This window comes from Sinocyclocheilus anshuiensis, unplaced genomic scaffold (genome assembly GCF_001515605.1).
Source record: "Sinocyclocheilus anshuiensis isolate Anshui unplaced genomic scaffold, SAMN03320099.WGS_v1.1 scaffold1089, whole genome shotgun sequence".
NCBI lineage: Eukaryota > Metazoa > Chordata > Actinopteri > Cypriniformes > Cyprinidae > Sinocyclocheilus > Sinocyclocheilus anshuiensis.
Window position 1 is genome coordinate 1004029 of NW_015555709.1, and position 7105 is coordinate 1011133.

The 7105-nt window shown below is 35.3% G+C and overlaps 1 long non-coding RNA gene across 1 annotated transcript in view; it reads right to left on the reverse strand.

Annotated features, from left to right (window-relative positions):
- LOC107671879 (uncharacterized) overlaps nt 1-6711 on the reverse strand; it is an 11338-nt gene extending 4627 nt beyond the window's left edge. Inside the window, exons 1-2 of the long non-coding RNA XR_001632269.1 lie at nt 6426-6711; nt 1791-1842 (exon numbers count right to left, since the gene is read on the reverse strand). This is a non-coding gene — a long non-coding RNA (uncharacterized LOC107671879). The remainder of the gene's footprint in view (nt 1-1790; nt 1843-6425) is intronic.
- Nucleotides 6712-7105: the final 394 nt, after the last annotated feature.

Consider the following 7105-nt stretch of genomic DNA (forward strand, 5'->3'; position numbering starts at 1 on the left):
CAACCCTGCTAAAAGTGCCAGTACGTGCGCTCATTGGCGCCCCTTCAGCTGGTGGCGCCCTAGGCGACCGCCTAGCTCGCCTATGCCTAGAAATGGCCCTGCTTGTGAGTATCCCTACATGACCCTAGTTACCTGTAGTTGGCCTGGCCGTGCGTCACTCAGAAAACAACAGACCAATCAGAAGAGAGGCTCATGAATATTAGTTAGACAGGCCAAAATCGACCTGTTCTTTGCAGAGCTTCTGAGAGAGGAGCTGTAAAAATATATTGAGATGGTTTTTGGTACTTATACCACAAACATATATTCTTAAGGACATCAAGACTTAAAAAAAACTCCAGAAATGTGTAAAATATGTGACCTTTAAGATTTCTTTCGTGTCTTGTAACTGTGTGCAACATCATCACAAATTAGCCGTTGTTCTCCCCCCATATTTTCCCACTTTATTCTAAACAGTACTGAGCTGTTTAGTCTATGCTTAAACCAATTTAAATTGACTAGATTCATACTAAATGCCACTAATGCAAAAAAAAGTGTCCCAGCAACCTCAATATTAGTAATATTAATGGTACTACAACATCATATATTTTACAAAAAAAATCTTGTTTGGCGTCAGTGATACACACACACACACACACACACACACACACACACACACACACTTTTTGCATTATTACACTTTTAGATAAACATCATTTACTATTTTTAATTTTTTTTTTCCCCTCGCAAGGACCGCAGGCCGGGCCCCACAATGTCAAAAATTTTGGGTTTTACTATCCTTGTGGGGACAGTAGCATAAACAAGTACACACACACACAAACACAGACACACACACACATATATGTGAAAATTGTGAAAACATTTTTTTTTAAATAAAATTACAAATTTTAAATAAATGCTGTTCAGGGTCACTTTATGTGCTTGTTAATGATCTGATATTCTGTTATTGTGGTAAACACAAACAGTACTGGTATTTTACTTGCTGTGTGTGAATCTGATTTAGACAGCTTCTTTTTGAGTTAATCAGCTTCGGGCATCTCATGCCTCAGTAATTAGCAGCATAAGCCTCCATATCTGTTTGGTCAGTGCCTTTCACACCAGGTTACATCCAGAAATAAGGTGGCATAGCTCCACGCATTCCATCATATTCATTACAGACTGGCATGAAACCAAGGGCAGAGAGATATTTCTTAAGAACGACAGATGCTAAATGCTAGTGGGTGGGTGTGTGTGTGTGTGAGAGAGAGAGAGAGAGAGAGAGAGAGAGAGAGAGAGAGAGTGAGTGAGTGTGTGTGTATGCTAGGCTGATTTGTGTCTTTGTGGAACAAGAGTTAAATCTGAATGAAAGGGTCTTTGCCTCTTTAACCCCATGTTTCCCTGCAGACACAATTAGACAAAATGCTAATTATGACTCACAAACAATAGCATTAATGCTCAGTTATTTAGTCTGATTTGATGATTCAATTGTAGCTGTTTAGTAGGATGACTGGCAGCTAAAAGCAGTATAAATGCTCACATCTTTGAAAATAAAATGTTGGCTGATAAGAAAAATATGCAAATGCAACACAAATTAGAAAAGAAAGGACAGTTGTGTCGTTTCTTGCCATTTTATCTTATTTGTTTTCATGGAACATCAACAATAAAAAAGGGGGGGGGGGACGCTTTGTTGAGGCTTGAAGTTCATTTTACAAATAATTAAACCAAAAATTATAAAACAAATAAAGTCTTTGAACAAGTTTCTGATATGCTGAGAGTATAATAAAAAATAAATTCAGCAGCTGACCATTACTCACCAGGATTATTGTTAGGATGGAGTCACGCTCTTCGAGGCTTCACGGTTTATGACTGCGGAAACAAACGATTAATGTTGTTTTTTACACACACTTCATAATAGGACAGAAAAAAAGTGATGGTTGGATGAGAACAATTCATGTGAAAGTGTGATGAGCACTGAAGTTCAGCATTGCTTAAATCCGCAAGAGATTTGTCATATTCACAAGGCCTCACATGTTATTTTTCTAGATACAAAACAACTGCGCTTATAATGGCAAAGGAGATTCTTATTCTTATAAGAGCTGATGTGAACCTAAATATTAAATCGCTATTCATTAGTTGAAAGGTTCAAATTACAAGAACACATTTAGCAAGCTTCCAAAACAAACATGTAGTCTTGAACTTCCCCTTTTTCTTCATTATTAAAAAATGTATTGCTAAATAATTTCTTGAAATTTTTATTTTGTGTTTTTTTTGAAAATGTAAAAAAATAATGTAAAAAATACTAAAAATAAAAAATACTAAATTTAAAACAAAAAACTGCACTACATGTTAAGTTTGGAATACGCAATTAAAAGTTTACATTTGATCTATGGAACAGACCATTATAATAAAAGCTAAACAGAAGGGGAAAAATTTCACATAGGTAAAAATATAATGAAATATGAATAACAATTAATTAAATATAATTAATTAAATAAACAAAATGGGAATATATATTTTTAAATATTATTAGGCCATAATATTTTTCTAATTATTTATGTGTTCAAGTTTTGATCTTTTGAATATTAAGTTCAACATAAGAAAACTTTCTGAATATTTACAATGTATGAATTAATTTAGTCATAAGTTTAAGTTCAAAATATTTGTATTTAGTATGTGCAAGAAAACTTACTTGATTTATTTAAAGAACATTTTCCCCATCGGATCTTATTTCATAGTCAATTCCATTCATAAGATATAAAATGTATTAAAAGAAATATATTAACCTAAAATATCCTTAATATGACCTGTATCACTGCTGTGTCATGCTATATTCATAGATCATACCACTTTTTCGCTAACAGACATTAAGTAGTGGTCTACTTTTCCAACAAGCAAATAACCAGCCATTGTAAACAGGAGAACAAACAAATCGCAGTCATAGTCTGCATCTCCTCCAGCGGGAGCCTAGCGAGCGGTTTTATCAGAGGGGATGTGGTGTGATTAGAGGAGACAAGTGCCCCCTGTGCTCCTCACTTTGTCTGTGCTGATGGGCCTGAGCCACATGGGAATGACTGCTCCTCGCCGCCCCTCCTCTAGCGCTTCCACCCCTGGAGTGATTCCTCCCCTTCCCCTCTCCGCTCTTTCCTTCACCCCTGAACGTCTGAGGGGACAGAAGCCCCACAGCGAGTGCTGTCACCAAACAGGGCAGTGTCGCTCACATAACCAGCGCTTTCTTCTCTTGCATTCTCTTTCTGTTAGTGTTATCTTTGTCTCTGCTCCTCTTTGTCGCTATTGGTTAGGAATTCATCCTTTTTCTCGTATATGTATTAAAAATAGAGAATATATGCAGTTTGAATCGCATATTAACACATTTCAGAACAATGAAAGAAATCAACACACTGCATAATATGTACTGTATATAAAGACGTAATTTGTTATTACATAGTTGTTATATAACTTTGGGGTGAGTAAGATGTTTTTTTTTTTAAGAAAGCAATGCTTCTATTCATCAAATTAATAAAAAAGTGTCAGTAAACATTTCTACATTGTTTCAGAACATTTCTTTTTAAAATAAATGCTGTTACTTTCAATTTTATATTCATCTAAGAATCTTGAAAAAATCCTGCATCACATTTTTTTTTAATATGCAAAAAATAAGAATGCTTTCTGAAGGATCATATAATTGCGGTTTAAAAATGTAGCTATGATAACACATGAATAAATTAATTTTTAAAATATATTAAAATAGAAAGCATTTCCTTTAATGATAATAATTTGAATAATATCCCACACTGTGTTTACTGTATTTTCAATCAAATTAATGCAGCATTAGTTAGTATAAGAGACAATGAAGATCAAAACCATAAAAAAAATCTTACTGAACCTTTGAATGGTAGCATATATAATTTTTATATGTATATTGATGAAAAATATATAATGATGTCTTTGCATTTCAAAAGATATAAAAAATTACATATTTTTGTTTTATTTGATTTTGTTTTGTATTTATATTACTTTTTTCTTTTACTTATTCGGAAACGTGTCAAGATTTCATAATGTATCAAGTACACTTAATTCAAATTACCACAAGGGGCGCTATCATGGGCACTACTGTTTTTTATTTATCTTGTTTGTTTTTTTTAAAGAGTGGCAGCAACAACAAAAAAAATGCCTGAAATGCATTATATAATTCAAGGGGTTCAGTCAACAGTACATTATAGCACTGCTCTAATTAAAGCTGCTTTTTAATTCCAGCTCTAATTATCAGAATATTCATCTCTCCTTCATCCAGCCAGTTTTGATATTGAACATTTCTGCATCTGCAGGGGGTTGATCTAGGTCAGTTCCCCTGTTCTCTCTCACTGACCCCAGAGCTCTACAGAGGAGCCGAGCTTCATTTATGAACTTGGTGAGGAGTTGCCAGTGAGCCAGAAAGTCACTTGGAGTCATTTTCAGCCCAAGCCTAATTACAACTCCGTCGTCTCTAAACCATTCCTCTTTTAAAGCCCACTTTAATAAATATTAACAAATGAATTAGAGCTAATGTTTTTGAATTAAGTGTCTGTGACCAGCCGTCATTAATAAGAACTCTAGAGCGCTTCACTCATGAGCTCATTACTGAATAACTCCTAATTTATTGCAAATTTCTTCCCTCTAATGGTTTCTTAAATGGCATTATAGAGAAGCATGCATGCTTTCTATTGAAAACAGCCGCAAACCAGATGGTAAAAAAGACATCGAAAATAAACAGAAACGCATGAATGAGCCCAGCTCGATTTTTCGTAATAGTGGTTCGATGCTGAGCAGAGCTGCCAGTGATCTCATACACTCCCTTGAGAGATCACCTAATCCGGACCAGCCTGCCAAAGGCCATCAGTAATATCTAGAATGAATGTGCTCTGTTTTGGTGCTGGAAGGGATATTGGGAGGGGGTGGTCTCGGTTTAACAGTGTTACAACTAGCGGTTGGTTGACTTATTAGTAGACTTATAGAGTAGGTGATTTCAAAGTGGGGGTTGCACGGGGGTGCTAGGAGGTCAGCAGAAATGGTAATTGTGTACAAAAAAATACATATATTTACACATTTTGTGAATATATACAAAATTTAACAATATATCAGACATATCACTTTATAATATAACAGTTACGTGGTCCATTGCAATGGGATCCTCATATTTGGGGGTCTTCTAAAGTAATTCTTAGTCTGGTCCCTCTTAGCAGGAGACTGACCTCATTACTGGGGAAAAATAAAAAATAATTATTTCTAGGCCTCTAAATCCTTGTGAGGGTCATATAACTTTTGCCCCTTTGTTGCTCAGTTTTCAGACTTTTTATTTACACTAAACAATCTGAGAATCAGAATTGGAATTTCAGTTTCTGCTGAAAACCAAGCCTTATTCAGGATGATTTACAAAACCAAAGGCACTATGATTGTCTATTTATGAATCAGTCCCATTAAGAAGGACCCACATAGATAAGATGTCTGAAGCTACAGTGTTTCTAACAGCCTCATTTCAAATTTTGCACAGTAACATGCAAAAACTTGCATAATATGTGAAAAATAAATGCATACATAACATCACACACTACTCTAGCCAGTTTTGAGAGGCCTCATTTATCATAGCTGGCATTTCAAAGGTGATTATTTTTTTAAGCAAGGCTGGAGAGAAAATCTACCGGTTATTGTTTCAGAAATCCCCATCAGGGTTTCAGAATTGTAGACTCAAAAGAACAAAGATTTAGAGAAGGGGTGAACATTTGTCCTTGCCATCACAGTCAATGAGGAAAGTTGCTTAGGATAAGTGGTGGGAGGAAAAAGGGCTTAGCAAGACCCACAGAACTCCAGGAAGATGAACATTTGATTTTAACCTAGCTAGAAATCTAATTTGACTTTGTATTTTACCTGAATTATAGATGAGACAGAATGACATACCAACCGACAAAATGATAGATAGTACAATAGATAGAATGATAGAACAATGGATGGATGGATGGATGGATAAAATAACAGACAGAATCATACAGTAGATAGAATGACAGACCAACAGACAGATACAGATAGATAGATAGATAGATAGATAGACAGACAGACAGACAGACAGACTGTACAACAGAACGATACATTGAATGACAGAACAATAGAATGATAGACAGACAGAACGATAGATAGAACTAACAATAGAAAGAATGATAGATAGAACTAACAATAGAAAGAATGATAGATAGAACGCTAGATAGGTTGATAGAATGATAGATAGAACAATAGAACGATAGGTAGAATGATAGAATGATAGAACGATAGACAGACAGACAGACAGATAGAACGATAGACGGACAGACGGACAGACGGATAGACGGATAGATGGATAGATAGATAGAACAACAGACAGACAGAATGATACAGTAGACAGATAGACAGACAGAGTAAACCAACAGTTAAAGAATGGTTACCTGAAGTCTCAGGGTGGCTGTAGATCTCAGATTCCAGGCATTCCCGAGTTCACAAGAACATGGATGTATATAAACAAACACACTGACAGTGTAAGTGATGGGCCGAGTGCTCACAACAGTAGCCAGTTTGTCACAAGTGACATCTTCATTCTGCTGCCGCGCACGAGAGCCAAGAGCTTCCACGCTCTCTCATCCATGAAGATGCAGCTTTCTTCCAAGTTGCTGACTTAATTTGCAGACTTGTCTTCTTTTGCAGACAGAGGAGCAGATCTCTACAGCTTCTTCAACAAACACTGGAAAATCAACACACACACACACACACACACACACACACACACATATATATATTATACAAATATATATTTGTAGGTAGTGTGAAAATTCAATTTGTTCTTTGTTTTAGTTTTTTTATGTTTCCTATGAAAGACATCAATATAAAAAAGTAATGGTGAGTTTAAAATCAGAAAATGTCACAATGTAAGATATAAAGTCATAATTACAAAAAAATGAGTCACAAGTGTGAGAAATAAAGTCACAGTTCAGATATAAAAGTAGCACTCTGATATACAATAAATATTTCACAGATAATAAGTCACAAATGTGAGATGAAGTCACAAATTTGCAACTGTGGAAAAAATGCAATTATAAATACAGTCACAGTTGTGATATATAAAAGTAAC